The 22,905-nt window shown below is 36.1% G+C and overlaps 1 pseudogene; it reads right to left on the reverse strand.

Moving 5' to 3' along the window:
- Nucleotides 1-225: 225 nt before the first annotated feature.
- LOC106735418 (tigger transposable element-derived protein 1-like) lies at nt 226-22,121 on the reverse strand (annotated as a pseudogene).
- Nucleotides 22,122-22,905: the final 784 nt, after the last annotated feature.

The raw sequence follows: 22,905 nt of genomic DNA on the forward strand, positions 1-22,905 counted from the left end.
TATTTGCAGATCCCTGCAATAAAGTAAATATAACAATAAAGTGATCCATGCAAACTTTTTGACTTCCTAATACCTATAAAGTTTATATTTACACTATATTAAATGTTTAATAGTATTATGTCTAAAAATGTACATACTTTAATAAAAAAAAAATACTTACTGCTAAGAGATGTTAGCAATCATCTGAAGCTTCAGCAGTTGTACTCGTTTTGGGAGAGCCGGCCTTCACGTCGATGGCTGCTGGCTGATAAGGGTGATGGTTGCTGAAGGTTGGGGCAGCTGTGCTAATTTCTTCAAATAAGACAGTAATGAAGTTTGACACGTAGATGATCTCTTCCTTTCACAAAGATTTCTCTTAAGCATATGATGCTGTTTGGGACTATTTTACCCACAGTGGAAATTCTTTCAAAATTGCAGTCAGTCTTCTCCGACCCCAGCTCTGCTTTGCCAACTAAGTTGATGCAATAGTCTTAATCCGTTGCTGTCATTCCACAAATGTTCACAGCACCTTTACCAGGAATAGATTCTATCTCAAAGAACCACTCTCTTTGTTGAACCATAAGAGAAACTCCTCATTCATTCACGTTTCATTATGTGATGTAGTGATGTAGTCAAATTTTTGAGTTCCACTTCTAATTCTTGGTATTTTGCTATTTTAATCACATCTGCAGTTACTTCCTTCACTGAAGTTTTGAACTCCTCAAAGTCATCCATGAGACTGGAATCAACTTTTTCCATACACCTACTAATGTTGATATTTTGATTTCCTCCCATGAATCACTGATTTTCTTAATAACATCTATTGTGAAAAAAGCTTTCAAGACCTTCAATTAATTTTACCCAGATTCATGAAAGGAATCACTCTGTGGCAGCTGCAGCCTTTTTTCTTTTCTTTTTAAAATTTGCTAGATGACTCATATGCTCACGAGAGAGACAGAAAAAAATAAAGAGGGAACATGAGGAAGCAATCCTCATGGGGGATAGTCATGCTGCAGTTCCTTCTCCACCACTTCTCTTTTAGGGATTTTGGAAATACACACCTGAGAGTGTTTGTTTGTTTGTTTTAAGCTTCTGAGTCCAGTACTCAAGTCACATAGTCGGTCATGTGGGATCCAGTTGCCTTAACCAGCAGTCCATCAGTTGGCCCTGCTCTCGGCCTTTCCAAACGTATCTCTTTACTAATAAGACTTAAAAGTCAAGATTACTTAATAACCATGGGCTTCAGGACAAAAGGTATGTGTCAAAAAAAAATGACATCCATCTCCTTGAATATCTCCATGAGAACTCTTCAGTACCTAGATGCATTGTCAGTGACCAGTAATATCCTGAAACGAATCTTCCTTTCTGAGTAGTGCATTTCAACATAGACTCATCCAGGCATTGTTGTTTTATTTACAGAGCATAGACAGAGTAGATTTAGCATATTTCTTAAGGGTCATTTTGGCCTAGCCAACGAACATTGAATGAAAGTAAAGTCACCAGCTGTATTAGTCCCTAAGAAGAGAGTTAACATGTTCTTTGAAGCATTGATGCTAGATGTTAACTTCTCTTCCAATATAAGTCTGTTTTGTCTACAAAAGCTCGTTATTATGTGTAGCCACCTTCATAAATAATCCTTGCTGGATCCTCAAGATAATTTGCTATACCTTCTGCTTCATCACTTGCTGCTGCACCTTGTACTTCTTTGTTATGGAGATGGTTTTGTTTGTTAAATCTCATGAACCAATCTCTGCTAACTTCGAGCTTTTCTTCAGAAGCTCCTTTACCTCTCTCAGACATCATAAAATTAAAAAGAGTTATGGCTTTGTTCTGGACAGACTTTGGTTTAAGAAATTGTTGTGGTTGATTTGAACTTCTATCCAAATCACTAAGGCTTTATTCATATCAGCAAAAAGTCTGTTTCACTTTCTTATCATCTGTGTGTTCACTGAAGTGGCACTTTTAATTTCCTTCTAGAACTTTCCTTTGCATTCATAACCTGGCTAACTCTTTGGTTCAAGAAAACAAGCTCTAAGCCTATCCTGGCTTTTTACATCTTTGTCATTTAAGCTTAATTATTTCTAGCTTTTTTAAAAAAAATATTTATTTAACCTTATGTATTCATTCATTTTAATTTGCCCAGTGAGAGACACAGGGGTGGTGGAGCAAGGAGTAAGCAAGCCACCAGGTCCAGGACTAGAAACGTGGTTGGCAATGTGGGAGTGTCCAGCACATTAACCACCATGCCACCTGCTGGTCCCCTGTATCTAGCTTTCGATTTAAAATGAGGGATATATTATTTTTCTTTTACTTTAACATTAGAGACCATTGTAGCATTATTAATAGAACAAATTTTAATGCTTTTGTATCTCAGAGGATAGGAAGATCAAAGGAGAAGGACAGAGACAGAGAAACAACCAGTTAATGGAGTAGTCAGAATGCACATGCTTATGGATTAAACATGTCATATTATATGGGTGTGTACCCCAAAGCAATTACAGTAGTAATATTAAATATCACTGATCACACATCACTATAACAGCTATAATAAGCATGAAACTGTTTGAAATATCGTGAAAGTAAACAAATGTGACACAGAGACAGCAAGTGAACACAAACTTGGAAAAATGGTACCATTAGTCTGAGAAGGCAGAGTTGCTGGAAACCTTCAGTTTGTAGACAACACAGTATCTATGAATGCAATAATGAAGTCAAGTGCCATAAAATGAGATATGCCTACATATATATGTGCATTTTTAAAGAGAGATTTTTGCTATAGGGCACATGTGCTCTCTGGAAACACAGAGAGAAAGAGAAAGAGAGATATCACTCCCCCCCCCCCAGTGGCTACACCACAACCCCTTTTCCTTCATTCCCCTTTTGGGATTTTTGGGCATATATGCACATGTACCTAGTGTGAGTTAAATGTCAATGGGTCCAGAACTCGAACTCAAACCGTGGTTGACTACGTGTGAGTCCAGGAACACAACCGTTATGCCATCTGCTGGTCCTGAGATATGCTTATATTTAATAACTCATTTCAAAATTAACTTTCTCAGGGACCAGCAGTTAGCGTAATGGCTATGTTGCTGGACTCCCATGTAGTTGACCACAGTTTGAATCCCGGACCCGGTGGCTTAAAACTCACGCCAGGTGAGTGTGCATGCGGGCCCAGGATCACAAAGGAGAATGGAGGAGAAGAGATTGCGTCATGGCCATCTCCCCTGGAGGGGAGATTTCTCGCTTTCTGTCTTTCTCTGTCTGTCTGGCGAACGTACACGCCTTATAGCAAAAAACCTCTAAAAAAAAATTAACTTTCTCAGTGAAGTATGTACAAACTCATAGAAAACTCAAAGTTGTCAAAATTGTTTGGTAAGAGTATATTTAACAACTTCAGATACTATAGTCATTTAAAATTGAGAGGAAAAACCAGTACAGAGAAGTGCAGTTTTAGCAAAATGAGGAAAAGAAGGAAGATGAAGCACAGAAATACTCTTTGATATTCTTTTTTTTTTTTTTAAGAGGTTTTGCTATAGGACACATGTGCTTGACAGGAAGACAGAGAGAGACAGAGAGACAGAAAATGAGAAATCACCCCCCAGGGGAGGATGGCCATGCCATAATCCCTTCTCCTCTATTTTCCTCTCGGGATCTTGGGCACACATGCACACATACCTGGAGTGAGTTTAAGCCACCGGGTCTGGGACGCAAACCGCGGTCGACTACGTGGGAGTCCACGACATAGCCATTATGCTAACAGCTGGTCCCACAGGTTTCTACATTTTAAGTACAAGAACTGTTCTCTCAACACAAAGACAGTGTGCATAATTACATTAAGTATTCTTTTTTAATCAATTTAATGCCATAACATATTTATTCATGCATGAGAGAATTTTCTGGAAGGTGGCTCACCTTGAAAGGATCTCTCGAAATCTTTTCAGCTTGGGAAATCATATTTACAAAATAAGGAGTAGTTTGAAGGCTGCTTTGGTCATAAAAAAAGAATATCGCGTGCGTGTGCGTGTGTGCCCAAGATCCCGAGAGGAGAAAGGATTGCGGCGTGGCCATCATCCCTGGGGGATGATTTCTCGCTTTCTGTCTGTCTCCCTCTGTCTGTCTGACTAGCGCACACGCCCTATGGCAAAAAACTCTCTAAAAAAAAAAAAAAAATAGCTCTCTAAAAAAACAAGAACTAAACAAAGTGTTATAACCAACTGAAATATACTTTTAGGACAATTTTATTTATTTATTTATTTATTTATTTATGAGAGAAAGAAACTCCCCAGAGTTTGATCATGGCAATCCTCTTCCTCCACTCTTATAGTCCACCAAATCCAAGGGCACATTAACATCTGCCTAGCATGTTTCAGACTTTCTCAGACAGGGATTTGAACCCTGATCACCATTACCATGTGGGATTTGACTTTTCTTGATCAGTAGTAGTGCACCATAGAGCCAAAACTTTGGTCTTTTTAGTTTATTTATTATGCCTTCTATGAGAGAGAAAAAGAAACCAAACAAAATTTCACTACGATGAGAACCTGGTATTAATCATTGGCATTTCCACATTGGAGAATACTTAGGATGTATCAAAGCAGTGATTTTATCCTGGATGGACGGCTTTTGGTGCCCATTATCTTAGATATGCAGTCTTCTCACAGCAAACCATGAGCACAGTGATGATGTTCTTGCTGTTTGCTTATATTAAAATTCATTATCTTGCCCAGCAGGTGGCATGGTGGTTAAGGGGCTGGAATTCCCACATGGCTGACCATGGTTCGAGTTCCAGACTTGGCGGCTTGCTTTCTCACTCTCCCTCTCTCTGTCTCTCTTTCTCTGGCAAAACTCATGTGAAAAAGAAATAAATTAATTAATTAAATAATTCTTTTAAAAGGATTAAAAAAAATAATTATCAGTTGTGAGAGATCTCAGGTTTCTACATTTTAAGTATAAGAATTGCTCTCTCAACACAAAGTCAGTGTGCATGTTTACATTAATAGGGGCCCAAGATAACAACCTATCCCCAGGCACAGTCAGCCCTGGATCTTGGCACATGCATAATCAGTCTATTCAGAGGGGCTCTGGACATTCATACATTAACCTGGAACCTCCCCATTGGGATCAGCTTTGCAGAGTGTCTTATGTGACCACTGCTCCATCTGTTCCCAGTGGAGCATTATTAGGCACTTACTCTGAGCTAGACTTCACATGTGTTAACTAATAAATTCCTCACAATAACTCTGAAAGGTAAACCTAGTTATTACTCACTTGCAAATGAGAAACAACTTCAGAGTAAAGAACATAAGGTTAAATTGCGAGGTAACTAATGAAAGGCAAGTCTGAATCGCTGTGTTCCTGTTCATTATTACCAAACCAGAACCTAAAATGAACAGCAGTTCTCAGATGATGGGTTCTATATAAACTATATTGCTGCAAAAGCAACTTATAAACTATAAAGAACAGTAGAAATAAAAATTTTACTTAAGGTACATTTTTTAAAAATTATTTTTTTATCTTTATTTATTTATTTTAATTTGACCAGAGAGGGGCAGAGCAAGAAAGAGAGGGAGAAAAACAAGCCGCCAGGTCCAGGACTTGAACCACGGTCGGCCATGTGGGAGTCCAGTGCCCTTAGCCACCACGCCACCTGCTGTCTCCCCAAAGTGCATTTTTGAAAGGTTCTCACTCATAAATGATAAAGAAGATTATCTTGAGAGCTCCATCCTAACCTGCCGTTAGCCATGGGTCCTCCAGCACTGCAGTTCAGAAGTTGCTGACTGCACTGCCAGGATAGGCTGGTAAAAATGTTTGTGCCAAATATATTAAAATCTATATATAAATGATACACAATTATACAAAATTACATTTATTATAAGTTATATAAAAATGGAATTTAGAAAGCATCTAGCATGAATCAGCTTGAAGTTCTCTATTTCTGTTTTTCTTTTTCTTTTTAAATACTGAATTTTATTGATCATCATTATTTTAAAAATATGACCAGAGATAGAGACAGAGACAGAGGGAAAATGAGAAAACAAGCAGCCAGGTCCAGAACTCAAACCAGTCGGCCATGTGGGAGTCCAGCACCTCAGTCACCAGGCCACCTGCTGTCCCTCTTTTTTTCATATATTTCACAATCACCCTTTTTACATATTCCACATTGTAGCCCAGTAACATACATTATTTAGCATTTATGGTAAGCCATCTAACAGAAAGACATACCATACTAACTATGGGTGGATTTAAAGAAATATTTCACTCCAGAAATTTTGCTAAATAGTGTTTGTAAGCCTAGCATCTATTCCTTTGGAATCAGGGTGTAGTTTATGTATTTTGTAAGAACTCTCTTAACTGGACTCCATTGAACTGATTTGCTGAATTCGCTAGCGCTAGCTGCTGAATCCTCATGGCTGGTTGTCAACTCTCTACCTGCCATCCCTGATGTTTGAGTTGTATCCATATCAAGAAATAGTTCTGTTTATCTCCTTCTCCCTCTCCCCCTTAAAAAAAAAAGGGTTAGATTAGCATGCATTATTCTGTAAAATAATCTTTAGATTTTACTTCTGGATCTGTGAGACCAAATTAGGAAGCACAAAATAGGGTACTTACACTGAGGAGAGTCTTTAAATGCTTGTTCAGCATCATTGGGTTGCTCATAAAGGAATCGCTAATAAACATTTTAGGAAGGTTGAGTTTATTGCTCATATTGGATATTCACAACATGGTTAAGTATTCCACCTGCTCACACTTGCTGCTAGTAGGGAGATGAAAAAAAGAATGTTTCTGACCCTGGAATAAAGAAGCAATAAACAGCTTTACACTACATTAAGTACAAAAGTGAATTTGAAGAGCTTGATAATTGGAAAAGTCATTTATTGAGATAATCGTCAACACCTTGAACATTGTTTTTATTGTAGCGCCAGCTAATAGAAGCAGCCAACGTGTCAGAGCATTCAGAAAAAGAATGTCTTTTTACAGGTATTCTTTGTCCTGTGGTTTTATATTTTTATAAAATATAGACATGCTTATAGATGTCGGAAAGTAGATAAGTAAGCAGAGGTAAGTTTTAGAATAAAGAAATGCTTTAGAAAGTAGATGTTTAAAATAAATTCTAATTCACAGAACAAGCAACCTCAGGAAAGCATGATGTTTCAGAAAATTCACACTTTTAATACATTTTCATCTCATTTTTAAGTGAATGCTATTTAAGTCTCAAGAACAATTTCTAGCCATAACTTTTCTTGTTCTTTTCATTAAAACTCATTTTTATTCTTAATATCTGTAATTTTAACATTATCCGAAAGGTGTTTTTTTGTTTTTGTTATTTATTTTATTTTATTTTTTAAAGAGTTTTTTGCTATAGGACGCATGCGCTCGCCATAAAGACAGAGAGAGACAGAGAGACAGAAAGCAAGAAATCATCCCCCGGGGGGATGTCCATGCGGCAATCCCTTCTCCTCCATTCTCCTCTTGGGATCTTGGGCATGCACGCACATGCGCCCGGTGTGAGTTTAAGCCAACGGGTCCAGGACTCAAACCGTGGTCAACTACATGGGAGTCAAGCAATGTAGCCATTACATTAGCTGCTCGTCCCTATCTGAGAAGTTTTAAATCTGACAGAAAAAATAACAAAAGTTAGAACAAATGGTTTTATGATGACATAATTTAAACTTTACAGATTACTGGATTTTAAAATTTTTAATACTTTATCATTTTCATAATTTCTTTGGAGTATAATATGGTTTTGAAAACATGTATCCAGTGTGTGATAATCAAGTAAAGGATATCAACAATTTATCTTGTTCAATGAAGAACATCGATTATGTTGTGCACTTTCAAGTTATGATCTACTGTTGTTGTTTTTGAGCTATATCTGTATATGTAAGATTGACAATGCTCTTTTTTGATATAGCATTTTGCATTCAGTATTTAGTTACTATGTTAATAAACTATAAAAAGCATGAAATACTAGAAAATTACATCATCTTAAAATGCTTGCATTTAAATATATCTTTATTTACTATAGATTTTGAAAAATTTTATTCATTTTATCTGTGAAAGAAAGAGCCAGGCACTGTGATTATGGTCTTTATGCCACAGTCCACCCCTGCCCCAGCCACTGTGGATCATGGGCACAGGCATATGGCCAAGGTGCACAAGGAGGCACCAGATGCAAACTTTGGGACCTTCTCAGCTGGGATCTGTATAGCAGTGTTGCATTACCATTTCACTACCTGGCAGTCCTATTTACTAATTTTTTTTTAAAAAAGTTTTGATTAAATATTTTCAAAATGTCAGAGCATTTTAATAAGATAAAAGTTTTTAAAGATTTTTAAAGTGCCTGTGAGATTAGCCAGAATGAGCTAGATTTTGCAGAGGTAGCAGCCAACCACACATTGGCATGGTCTGAGATCACAAAGGTTTATTTATCTCTCATATACCACCCCCAGTGGCCCCAGATGCCTTTCATAGAGACTGTTCTCCACATTGCCACTCAGAGTTCCAGGCTGCTTGAGGAGGGTCATGTAATAGGGTAAGATACTGGGGAAGTAACAAAGCTTTTCCATGCTTCAGCTTGAAAGTGATTTACGTCACTTCCCCATAAAGTCCATTAGATTTGTCATGTGAACTAGTCACATGACCTCTTCCTGTTGAAAGGAAAGAAAAGAAGTAGGGTCTGCTAGTACTCATAAGTGAAGAAATGTGCATATTGGTGAATACTAGTAATGTCTACTCACATGCACACAAACAGCAGTATTCGATCTTACTTCTATAGTAGGCAAAAGAGAAGCATAACCATTTTTTGATATTCTTTTTATAAAACCATACTGAATGTCTTTGCCACAAAATGGCATTGGCCGACAAGTTAGATGATGTAGTTCTTTTAAATTACACAGAACCTAGCGGTACGTATTTATTAAAAATCATAAAAAAGAAAACCACGACCTAAAGAACATACTGATTTTCTTTTTCCTAGAAAATCTTATCATAGCTGTTTAATCGTTAATTTTCACTAATATCCACATTTGCCATCTCTGAAATTTATAACAGTAGATTTCATCCAACCATGACCTGAGGTGTCATCGTTAGAATTATTTGAAATTTTGCTGAGTGTAACTAGCTGCTGTTTCTCTGACTCCCACTCTACAAAGTGTTTAAACATTTTTAAACACTTTGAGACCAGAGAAAGAGACTTTGTAATTGATAAATTATTATATGATAAACATTTGGGTTTTGGGAATAGTTAGATTTAGTATGCATTGCTCTGAAGTCAAAATAATAATGGCAGAGAAAAAAGAGCATTTATGACCATGCAAATTCTTTCCTATAGGTGACAAAGTATGAGAACTAGTTGAGGAAAGGTGAAACTGGGGATGAGTAACAAATGGAGAGTTCCTCCCACTGAAAGTTATATGATCACGAGAAAGGAAAATCACTAGTTAATATTTTGTTTTGATAGCTCCTATCTTTAAATTATTCCTCCATTTCTCCATTAGATCAAAATTGATGCAGTTAAAACCAAAGTTATTTAGATAGAAGTTGATTTTTGTTTTTAAGTTTTTTTCCCTACTGGATTCTGATGCATCTAAGTGTATAAATCAAAAGAAGGTGACAAAAGTTGGTTTCATTTATATTCCCCTCAATTTCCCACTCTCTACTGATGTAATATTTTAGTTTTATGGTATTAAACTTAAGAAATCTTTGTATTATTTCAATTGTTTTTCTTTCTAGTTCTTTTGTTCCTTTTATTTATATATTTATTTATTATTTTAATTTAAATTTATTTATTTACATTCATTCACTATACATCATTACAGCATACAAAACGAGATTTTCCATCCAGAATACACTGTATATTGGCTCAATCAAGCACATCAATATACATGTTATCATCAACAAATAATTTTCCATTTCTTGTTTCTTGTATATTTTGCTTTTTTTCCCCATCTTTGCTTTCCCATCTCTCACCCTCTGCCATGTCCCACCATCCTCCCACACTGTCTCTGATATCTATGGTTGCTTTTTATGCCTCCTCCCACACACATTTTATTGATTTACTAAATATATTAATTTTTCTAAATATTTTCAATAGCAAGCACAGCTGATATATACATATGCATAAACACAAGTCTGACTTTAGGCATAAACTATCTCAGTGAGTAGAATGACCAAACTATAAAGCAGCACCTAGCTGGGTTTTTAAAACATTATAAATTCAAACAAAGCTTATCAGTTGATAAAGTGATCTGCCACATAAGTCATAAGGTTGTAGCTATGCAGCTAGGCACCTTTGAATACCTTAAAAGAGAACATCACTATAACTTTCTTTTAACTAATCTTCTGCTGAGGAGCATCTGCTTTAGTAGTCAGTATTGGATAAGATACCTGGTAGAAAATAGCTTCCAGTTAAGGCTTGATGACAGAACAGAATGAGCATATTAATATAGCAATATTTCCCTATGGACCTTTTTACATATTCCACATTGTAGCCCAGTAACATACATTATTTAGCATTTATGGTAAGCCATCTAACAGAAAGACATACCATACTAACTATGGGTGGATTTAAAGAAATATTTCACTCCAGAAATTTTGCTAAATAGTGTTTGTAAGCCTAGCATCTATTCCTTTGGAATCAGGGTGTAGTTTATGTATTTTGTAAGAACTCTCTTAACTGGACTCCATTGAACTGATTTGCTGAATTCGCTAGCGCTAGCTGCTGAATCCTCATGGCTGGTTGTCAACTCTCTACCTGCCATCCCTGATGTTTGAGTTGTATCCATATCAAGAAATAGTTCTGTTTATCTCCTTCTCCCTCTCCCCCTTAAAAAAAAAAGGGTTAGATTAGCGTGCATTATTCTGTAAAATAATCTTTAGATTTTACTTCTGGATCTGTGAGACCAAATTAGGAAGCACAAAATAGGGTACTTACACTGAGGAGAGTCTTTAAATGCTTGTTCAGCATCATTGGGTTGCTCATAAAGGAATCGCTAATAAACATTTTAGGAAGGTTGAGTTTATTGCTCATATTGGATATTCACAACATGGTTAAGTATTCCACCTGCTCACACTTGCTGCTAGTAGGGAGATGAAAAAAAGAATGTTTCTGACCCTGGAATAAAGAAGCAATAAACAGCTTTACACTACATTAAGTACAAAAGTGAATTTGAAGAGCTTGATAATTGGAAAAGTCATTTATTGAGATAATCGTCAACACCTTGAACATTGTTTTTATTGTAGCGCCAGCTAATAGAAGCAGCCAACGTGTCAGAGCATTCAGAAAAAGAATGTCTTTTTACAGGTATTCTTTGTCCTGTGGTTTTATATTTTTATAAAATATAGACATGCTTATAGATGTCGGAAAGTAGATAAGTAAGCAGAGGTAAGTTTTAGAATAAAGAAATGCTTTAGAAAGTAGATGTTTAAAATAAATTCTAATTCACAGAACAAGCAACCTCAGGAAAGCATGATGTTTCAGAAAATTCACACTTTTAATACATTTTCATCTCATTTTTAAGTGAATGCTATTTAAGTCTTATGAACAATTTCTAGCCATAACTTTTCTTGTTCTTTTCATTAAAACTCATTTTTATTCTTAATATCTGTAATTTTAACATTATCCGAAAGGTGTTTTTTTGTTTTTGTTATTTATTTTATTTTATTTTTTAAAGAGTTTTTTGCTATAGGACGCATGCGCTCGCCATAAAGACAGAGAGAGACAGAGAGACAGAAAGCAAGAAATCATCCCCCGGGGGGATGTCCATGCGGCAATCCCTTCTCCTCCATTCTCCTCTTGGGATCTTGGGCATGCACGCACATGCGCCGGTGTGAGTTTAAGCCAACGGGTCCAGGACTCAAACCGTGGTCAACTACATGGGAGTCAAGCAATGTAGCCATTACATTAGCTGCTCGTCCCTATCTGAGAAGTTTTAAATCTGACAGAAAAAATAACAAAAGTTAGAACAAATGGTTTTATGATGACATAATTTAAACTTTACAGATTACTGGATTTTAAAATTTTTAATACTTTATCATTTTCATAATTTCTTTGGAGTATAATATGGTTTTGAAAACATGTATCCAGTGTGTGATAATCAAGTAAAGGATATCAACAATTTATCTTGTTCAATGAAGAACATCGATTATGTTGTGCACTTTCAAGTTATGATCTACTGTTGTTGTTTTTGAGCTATGTCTGTATATGTAAGATTGACAATGCTCTTTTTTGATATAGCATTTTGCATTCAGTATTTAGTTACTATGTTAATAAACTATAAAAAGCATGAAATACTAGAAAATTACATCATCTTAAAATGCTTGCATTTAAATATATCTTTATTTACTATAGATTTTGAAAAATTTTATTCATTTTATCTGTGAAAGAAAGAGCCAGGCACTGTGATTATGGTCTTTATGCCACAGTCCACCCCTGCCCCAGCCACTGTGGATCATGGGCACAGGCATATGGCCAAGGTGCACAAGGAGGCACCAGATGCAAACTTTGGGACCTTCTCAGCTGGGATCTGTATAGCAGTGTTGCATTACCATTTCACTACCTGGCAGTCCTATTTACTAATTTTTTTTTAAAAAAGTTTTGATTAAATATTTTCAAAATGTCAGAGCATTTTAATAAGATAAAAGTTTTTAAAGATTTTTAAAGTGCCTGTGAGATTAGCCAGAATGAGCTAGATTTTGCAGAGGTAGCAGCCAACCACACATTGGCATGGTCTGAGATCACAAAGGTTTATTTATCTCTCATATACCACCCCCAGTGGCCCCAGATGCCTTTCATAGAGACTGTTCTCCACATTGCCACTCAGAGTTCCAGGCTGCTTGAGGAGGGTCATGTAATAGGGTAAGATACTGGGGAAGTAACAAAGCTTTTCCATGCTTCAGCTTGAAAGTGATTTACGTCACTTCCCCATAAAGTCCATTAGATTTGTCATGTGAACTAGTCACATGACCTCTTCCTGTTGAAAGGAAAGAAAAGAAGTAGGGTCTGCTAGTACTCATAAGTGAAGAAATGTGCATATTGGTGAATACTAGTAATGTCTACTCACATGCACACAAACAGCAGTATTCGATCTTACTTCTATAGTAGGCAAAAGAGAAGCATAACCATTTTTTGATATTCTTTTTATAAAACCATACTGAATGTCTTTGCCACAAAATGGCATTGGCCGACAAGTTAGATGATGTAGTTCTTTTAAATTACACAGAACCTAGCGGTACGTATTTATTAAAAATCATAAAAAAGAAAACCACGACCTAAAGAACATACTGATTTTCTTTTTCCTAGAAAATCTTATCATAGCTGTTTAATCGTTAATTTTCACTAATATCCACATTTGCCATCTCTGAAATTTATAACAGTAGATTTCATCCAACCATGACCTGAGGTGTCATCGTTAGAATTATTTGAAATTTTGCTGAGTGTAACTAGCTGCTGTTTCTCTGACTCCCACTCTACAAAGTGTTTAAACATTTTTAAACACTTTGAGACCAGAGAAAGAGACTTTGTAATTGATAAATTATTATATGATAAACATTTGGGTTTTGGGAATAGTTAGATTTAGTATGCATTGCTCTGAAGTCAAAATAATAATGGCAGAGAAAAAAGAGCATTTATGACCATGCAAATTCTTTCCTATAGGTGACAAAGTATGAGAACTAGTTGAGGAAAGGTGAAACTGGGGATGAGTAACAAATGGAGAGTTCCTCCCACTGAAAGTTATATGATCACGAGAAAGGAAAATCACTAGTTAATATTTTGTTTTGATAGCTCCTATCTTTAAATTATTCCTCCATTTCTCCATTAGATCAAAATTGATGCAGTTAAAACCAAAGTTATTTAGATAGAAGTTGATTTTTGTTTTTAAGTTTTTTTCCCTACTGGATTCTGATGCATCTAAGTGTATAAATCAAAAGAAGGTGACAAAAGTTGGTTTCATTTATATTCCCCTCAATTTCCCACTCTCTACTGATGTAATATTTTAGTTTTATGGTATTAAACTTAAGAAATCTTTGTATTATTTCAATTGTTTTTCTTTCTAGTTCTTTTGTTCCTTTTATTTATATATTTATTTATTATTTTAATTTAAATTTATTTATTTACATTCATTCACTATACATCATTACAGCATACAAAACGAGATTTTCCATCCAGAATACACTGTATATTGGCTCAATCAAGCACATCAATATACATGTTATCATCAACAAATAATTTTCCATTTCTTGTTTCTTGTATATTTTGCTTTTTTTCCCCATCTTTGCTTTCCCATCTCTCACCCTCTGCCATGTCCCACCATCCTCCCACACTGTCTCTGATATCTATGGTTGCTTTTTATGCCTCCTCCCACACACATTTTATTGATTTACTAAATATATTAATTTTTCTAAATATTTTCAATAGCAAGCACAGCTGATATATACATATGCATAAACACAAGTCTGACTTTAGGCATAAACTATCTCAGTGAGTAGAATGACCAAACTATAAAGCAGCACCTAGCTGGGTTTTTAAAACATTATAAATTCAAACAAAGCTTATCAGTTGATAAAGTGATCTGCCACATAAGTCATAAGGTTGTAGCTATGCAGCTAGGCACCTTTGAATACCTTAAAAGAGAACATCACTATAACTTTCTTTTAACTAATCTTCTGCTGAGGAGCATCTGCTTTAGTAGTCAGTATTGGATAAGATACCTGGTAGAAAATAGCTTCCAGTTAAGGCTTGATGACAGAACAGAATGAGCATATTAATATAGCAATATATGGATTGATTCAACTACTCTGCAGGTAAGAAAAGAGGCCCAGAGAAATAAACATTTATGTGATTGTTTAAAAACCCATTAATACATGTGTACCTGTCTACTGCCATCCAGGCTAAATCTGATTTCTTTGCTTTCTATTCATGAATGTGTGCGTTTCTTTTTCTTTTTCTTTTCTTTTTTTTTAAAATTATTTAATTTCATTTATTCATTCATTTTATTTTTTAATTTGACCAGAGAGACACACACACGCGCGCGCGCACGCACACACACACACACACACACACACACGCGCACACACACACACACACACACACACCCACACACACAGAGAGAGAGAGAGAAAGCAACCCCCCAGATCTGAGACTTGAACTGGGGTCAGCCATGTGGGATCCCAGCACCCTTATCTACCATGCCACCTGCTGGCCCCAAATGTGTGTGTTTCTAAAACACTAAAAGTGATGTCAAAGAGAGTTCAGCAAATTGGGTTATTCTTATTAATCTATTAATTTGTTATCTCATTTATATATTCATTTACTCAAGAAACCTTCACTGAGAACTTATTGGGAACCAAATGGTGGGGATCCAAATCTGTCAATATCATTGTCATTGCTATCAAAAGCACATACCATAACAGATGTTTAAAAAAGTGATAGGCTGGGAACCAGCAGTTAGCGTAATGACTATGTCGCTGGACTCCCACTTAGTCGACTGCAGTTCACATCCCGGACCCGGTGCCTTAAAACTCACACTGGGCGCATGTGCGTGTGTGCCCAAGATCCCGAGAGGAGAATGGAGGAGAAGGGATTGTGGTGTGACCATCCCCCCGGGGGTGTAATTTCTCACTTTCTGTCTCTATGTCTCTCTCTGTCTGGCGAGCACATGTGCCCTATAGTGAAAAAAAAATAAAAAAACCTCTCAAAACAAAAAAGTGATAGGCTAGGGACCAGCAGTTAGCGTAATGGCTATGTCGTTGAACTCCCACGTAGTCAACCGCGGTTCACGTCCCAGACCCGGTAGCTTAAACTCACACCAGGTGTGTGTGTGTGCGTGCCCAAGATCCCAAGAAGAGAATAGAGGAGAAGGGATTGTGGCGTGACCATCCCCCCGGGGGTGTAATTTCTCACTTTCTGTCTCTATGTCTCTCTCTGTCTGGCGAGCACATGTGCCCTATAGTGAAAAAATAAATAAAAAAACCTCTCAAAACAAAAAAGTGATAGGCTAGGGACCAGCAGTTAGCGTAATGGCTATGTCTTTGAACTCCCACGTAGTCAACCGCGGTTCACGTCCCAGACCCGGTAGCTTAAACTCACACCAGGTGCGTGTGTGTGCGTGCCCAAGATCCCAAGAAGAGAATGGAGGAGAAGGGATTGTGGCATGGCCATCCCCTTGGGGGGTGATTTCTCACTTTCTATCTCTCTGTCTCTCTCTGTCTGTCTGGTGAGCGCACGCTCCCTATAGCAAAATCCTCTCCAAAAAAAAAGAAAAAATAAAGTGATAGGCTAATTGCAAAGTGGAAATGAATGTACATATGCATTAGTTTTGTAAAAGTTGTTTGACTCAATCTTACTTTAAGCAAAGATGTCAGTAATAATTTCACATCTTGGCAAAAAATAGAAGTTGACTCCTGCCAGAGAAAGCATCGTTAGTGCAGGTGGAAGTGTGTGTGATCATAATATTGGGATATCGAGGCAGCTGTGGGACTCTCCTATATGTAAGCTTTATAATAGTGAATAATGGTTGAAGGTCAGGAGACTATATTGATGAGAGCTTTCGGGTATAAACAGGTTTGAATACTATTGCATTTTTCACTGACTGCTGAATTTGAACAACTACTTCTCTAAGTTTCAAACTCTTGTACAAAGACATCGTACTTTATATCAAGTGTTATTCATTGTAAGAACTTAGATAAAATTCATAAAGCATTTCACACAGGCAGTGGCACAAAGAAAACACACATAAAATAAATTTTAAAGATCACAGAGGCACTTCATCACAACAAGAGATGATCAGCAGCTTATAAAGTTACACAGAATGTATAAATTCCATGACTGTCTGTTGCATGTACATAAATACATATGGAGATAGTAGATATTTACTTGTTCAAGTAATTTATGAAACAGAGAAACATTTTAGAAAACTATCTTTAATCTTGATGCAACCTTATCATCAAACATCAACTTGAAGTACAAATTATCTTAAAATCTGTGATTGATCTTGGAAAAAATGTACTCAAAAGGATACTTATTTGGTAGGATAGCAATGATAGTATAAAAGAAAAAATTTATAGCCGAACCGAGAAAAATAAATTATAAAAAAATTTGACTGAATGACATTGTAGAAATAAGGTATTTATTTTACCAAAAAATGCTTTTATTGTAGGGTATCTCATATTATTTTTTCTTAATGCTTCATGTATTTATTCAATCCAGCCTTGATATTTTCCAAAATAGGAATTAAAATATGTTTGGTACTTAGAATTGTTATAAGTTTTGTTTTTCTTTCCAATGAGTGTAGAGCATGAAACAACACAAAAATTAAACCACCATAGGAAAGATAAATATTAGATTTTTATTTGTTGTTTTATAATTGTTTTTTAATTTGGTGCTAGTGTTAAACATTCAGTCTAAATCATAATTTTCATGTTATTCTTTGTTTTGAACATAAATTTTTTTGTGTGGTTTTCGCTATAGTGCGCCTGCGCTCACCAGAGAGACAGAGAGACAGAAAGCGAGAAATAATCTTCCAGGGGGGATGGCCATGCCACAATCCCTTCTCCTCCATTCTCCTCTCGGGATCTTGGGCACGCATGCACACACATGTGCCCGGTGTGAGTTTAAGCCACCGGGTTTGGGACTTGAACCACTGTCCACTACGTGGGAGTTCAGCGACATAGCCATTACACTAACTGCTGGTCCTGAACATAAATTTTTATCAAGAAAGAAATTATGTGTTTGAACCAGCAGATCGCATAATGGTTATATCATTGGACTCACACATAAACAACCACAATTCGAGTCCTGGATCTAGAGGACTAAAATTCATGCTGGATGTTTGTGAGGCCCCAAAACCCTAAGAGAAGAATAATAAAGAAGGGATTGCAGCATGGCCACCACCTGGGGTGGGGTGATTTCTTTCTTACTTTCTCTGTCTCTCTGGTGAGCACGCATGACTTATAATAAAAATATACCAGAAAGAAAATAAATAAATTGTATATGTTTTTATTATTTCTCATTCTGATTCCTAAAATTTAGATGGATCTGCAAAACGTTAATGGAAAATGCCTATAAAGAAAAATCTATGTATGGGTTAGATAATTCTTTGTACCAAAATACACTCATAGCTTAATTCCATCTTTCCATGAAGTTTTTAAACTCCCCTCCTAATTTAAAAATTAATTATCTCCTGTATGTTCACTTATTAATTTAGTCATTCCAATATTTAGAAATTAGACAGAGTTTGTTATCTTTCCTCTACAGTAATCCTAGTAACTGTTATGCATTACTATAATCCTATAAGAAGATTTGAATTGCTTGTACTTTTATTGACTAGTTCTCTTTTTCATTCACATTCCTTTCAGAAGAAGTTAAAAATATAAAGAAAACACATGTAAGCACATAGACAGTGGTGATGTAATTCTCATATGCAAGAGCCTATGTTGACACATAAAATTCATTTAAAAATTAATATTGGCTTTTATTTGCCTGCATGTCATGTCTGGCTACGGCGTATATTATACCAGTGCTATTTTAGATTGATTGCTGACAGCGACGTCATTCATTATGTATGAATGAAGTTCTAGAGACATAATTTTTTCAGTTTGACTCTATGAATATATAAAAAGGCTGGAATTTCTTTATGTCTATAATCGGGCAATAAATGCCTCACTACCATGTTTAAATTTCACGAGTTATAAGCATTTGTGGCACATTGATAATTGTCAATGACTTTGGTTGAGGTTTAGCTATAAGAAAATGCGTGAAGTAGTAAGTGGACTAATGGTTCACAATAGGTATTCTAATCTTACCAAAGGCAATGTTTTATTTTGTCTTGCCTTTTTTTTTTTTTCAATTTCAATGTTAAAATAATTTCACTATTAATCTGGTAATGTTTAAATGTCACAACTGTAAAGAAGATAAAAATCCAGTTAAATCAGGTAGAGTTATATAGTCATTCAGACTTCTGATAAACTCAGATAGAAATTTAATGATACTCTGTCGTTCTGATCGTGTTTTCTTATCCTAATTATGCCATCAATCATGCTTCATTCAATCAGTTGTATATGCGATTGAATTATAATCACTTTTCTAAGAATCAGATGTCCCAAACTGACTAGAGCAGCTAATTAACAAACAGAGAATTATTCAGCAAAGAAGATATTTTGCTGAAGAACTTCAGATTATGGACTAGCTCTCTGGAAACTTTATCTTTAGAGACTGTGGTCAAATTCCATAGCTGCCATTTAACATATCAATCACATTAAAGAGACATATTAAGTGCACTTCAAGTTAAGTATTTCATATAACTTTATAAAGATTGCAATTTTACTGAGTTATGGCATAATCTTTAACAACATGAACAGCCTTAAGCTGTGGCTAATGCTTTACACATTATTTGTGAGAGAAAAGCTTAAAATTTCTAGCTATTCCTAAATTTACATCTAATTTTGTTATTATTATCCATTTACTAAAATATTTCTTTTTGCTTACTCCTCTCTGTTTGCATATGTGTGTGTATCTGTGTGTTTGCTTTAAGGTACTTTTCAGACATATTAGGTTATGATGAAAAATGGAGTAATTAGTTAAAAGTAAATATACCTGTTAATATAATATGCATAGAGCTTGACTCATTCTACATGTTACAGTGTTTTATGTAAGAGAACTTCTGAAAGTTTCTAGAAAACTTCATCCATTTTGCTGCAAAAATTTGAAATCCATACATAGTTTTTTCATAAGACATATTTTTCATGGACTTTCTAAAGACTCCTTGTATATAGTTTTAAATTCTAACAGTGTAATGTTCATCAGGAAGCAGATCAAAAAGACGTTATTGAAGTACCTGTATGTATATGCATCTTTTCATTTATCTGTTATTCAGATCTTTAGAAGTAACTAATTTATATGAAGCATATTTTTTCAGTAGAGGTTATAGCAACTTCTACAGACTTAATTGAGTCCTAACACTCACATCACATTGTGTTGAGTAGGGGACCAGACATCCTTTGGCATGGTTGTTACAGTGACTGGATCCTGCATGGCCAACTGCACCGTTGGAGTCCTAGACCCAGCAGCTTGAGAAATATGCTGGTTGCATATGTGTGTGCCCAAAATCCCAAGAAGAAGAGGGAGTGAAGGAGAAAGGATTGAGGAGGACTATTCCCTGTAGGGATTGTTTTCTCACTTTTGCTCACTCTCTCTCTCTCTCTCTCTCTCTCTCTCTCTCTATCTCTCTGCAGTGAATTCACCTACCCTCTGGGGGAAAAAATTAAAAAGGAAAGAAACATTCCATTGGGGGCCAGCAAATGGTGTGAGGTTTAGGGTGGCTGGATCCCACATGGCCATTGAGTGCTTCGAGTCTTGGACTCAGGGCTTGAAAGACATCCCAGGGTGTGTGAGCATGTCTGTCCAAAATAAAGAAAGGAAATATGAGGGAGAAGGAATTGAGACATTATCATCACCATGAAAATGCTTTTTCACCTTTCTTCTCTGTCTCTCTCCAGTGAGCACATATGCCTTCTAGCAAATTATATATATATATATTGCATGGAGTAGCAAAGCCATACCACTTGCATTGAACTAAATGTGACTGCTACCAAGTAACAAATTGGTATTAAATTGCATGTAAAAGATCACAAACATAATATGTCTTACATGCGTTCTATTAATCTTTAAGATCAGCTACAAATAGCCAACATTATTAAGATGTATCCATGATTAATAAATGAAAAATAAAAAGTAATGAAAACATCGACATGTACCCATTGATTGGTTTTATTTTGAAGGTTGTTCTATCACCCATTGCTATAAAAGGATAGAGTTTCATTTTCTCATCTATACTATGTTAATGGGGCCAACAGGTGGCATGGTGGTTAAGACCTTGGACTCCCACATGGGGGTCACAATTTGAGTCCAGGACCTAGCAACTTGAAAATCATTCAGGTTGCATGCTCATGTGTGCCCCAAATTCCAGGAGGATGATGAAGGAGGAGAAAGGACTGGAACAGGCCCAACCCCCAGGAAGTGATTTTTCATTTTCCTTCTCACTGTATCTCTCTTTCTGGTGAGCACATGTGCCTTCTGGCAAAAACCATTAAAAAAAAAAAAGAAATAATTGCAATAACAATAACCCCTTCAAATGTATAGTTTCTTTAATAAAAAAGCAAACAATAAACAAGAAATTGGGACCAGCAGATAGTTATATTGCTTGGCTCCCACGTAGTTGACGGTGGTTCAAGTTCCTGATGTGGTGGCTTAGAACTCACACTGGTGCATGTACATGCATGGCCAAGATCCTGAGAGGAGAATGGAGGAGAAGTGTTTGCAGCATGCCCATCCCCCCCGGGAGGTGATTTCTCACTTTCTGTCTCTCTCTCTCTGTCTCTCTAGTGAGTGCACATACCCTATAGCAAAAATGTCTTCAAAAACAAACAAACAAACACAAAATTATCTCAAACTATTTAATAACCAGAGAAGTATATGAATATAAAAATATTACTATTTGAAAGTATGAGAAATTTTAGAAAGTATGTATTTATTTCCTTAATACAAACAAAAGTGTTCTCTAATTATCTCCCATTGTTTGGGCCCTGTTTATGTTTATATTTAGTGACAGTGCTTTGGAAATAGTGAAACATTTATATTTATGAAAAATATGTAGGAATGCTTTGTGTCAACGACATAATGGATGAATTTTTCCAAGGTTTAACTTACTGGAAAAGATTGAAAACCTGAATAAACTTATGAATAGCAAAACATTAGAACATTTGTCAAGGTAATGTAATATATAAGTATTTTTTCAAGAAGCATAATGATCTCTCAAAATATGACCAAAACTGTGGTAAATATTGTGGTTAAAATTCTTTGTGAATGGAGGCTGTACTTAGTTACTCTTTGGGTGGATATAAAGTGGAGATGTAATGCTTTGTGACTTCAAACTTTCATGAAAAGAAACTTTCTCTCTTGGAAATCTCACACTGAAACAAACCAGCTGTCCTACTTCAAGGATACTCAAGCACTCATGAGGAGTCATCCACATGGACTGGAACTGAGGCTGTCCACCGACAATGAGCACCAGCTTGCCAGTCACCAGAATGAGCCATGTTGAAAGCCAATCTTCTGGCTTAACTAAGCCAGCAATGACTACCACCATGGCTCCTTCTTGGCTTCATTATACACCCTGAGCCATAAATGCATAGCTAAGTCACTCTGGATATTCTGACTCGCACAAAATGTAAAAGATAATAAATGTTTTTGTTGTTTTAAATCAATATATTCTGCAGTAAACTGTCAGTTCCATAGAGATAACTAACACAAATATTAAAACAGGTTATCCTCTAGTGATTAAGATCATGATAGGAATAGCTTGGTAAGTAATAGATCTATGGAGTAGTATAGACAATCCAGAATCAAAATCAGGCGTCAATAATATCTTGCTTTACATCAGTAGTACCATCATGTAGAACAATAAGGAAAGGATTGGGAAAATTATGATGGAAAAAATATATAGGATTCTTGCATCATATCGTACATAAAAATAATATCTAGGTGTCTTCAAGAGTTTAAACTTGGAAACCAGCAGTTAGCGTAATGGCTATGTCGCTGGACTCCCACGTAGTCGACCGCGGTTCGTGTCCCGGACCCGGTGGCTTAAAACTCAGGCCGGGCGTGTGTGCGTGCATGCCCAAGATCCCGAGAGGAGAATGGAGGAGAAGGGATTGCGGCGTGACCATCCCCCTTGGGGGGTGATTTCTCGCTTTCTGTCTCTATGTCTCTCTCTCTGTCTGTCTGGCGAGCGCAGGCGCCCTACAGTGAAAAGCTCTCCAAAAAAAAAAAAAGAAGAGTTTAAACTTAAAAAACAATTTTAGGGAAATACTTTAGGGACAATTTAAGAAGAATGCTGAAGAAATTTATGAACAAGGTGATATTTTAAAATG

This window comes from Tupaia chinensis, unplaced genomic scaffold (genome assembly GCF_000334495.1).
Source record: "Tupaia chinensis unplaced genomic scaffold, TupChi_1.0 Scaffold000382_1, whole genome shotgun sequence".
Classification (NCBI taxonomy): Eukaryota; Metazoa; Chordata; class Mammalia; order Scandentia; family Tupaiidae; genus Tupaia; species Tupaia belangeri.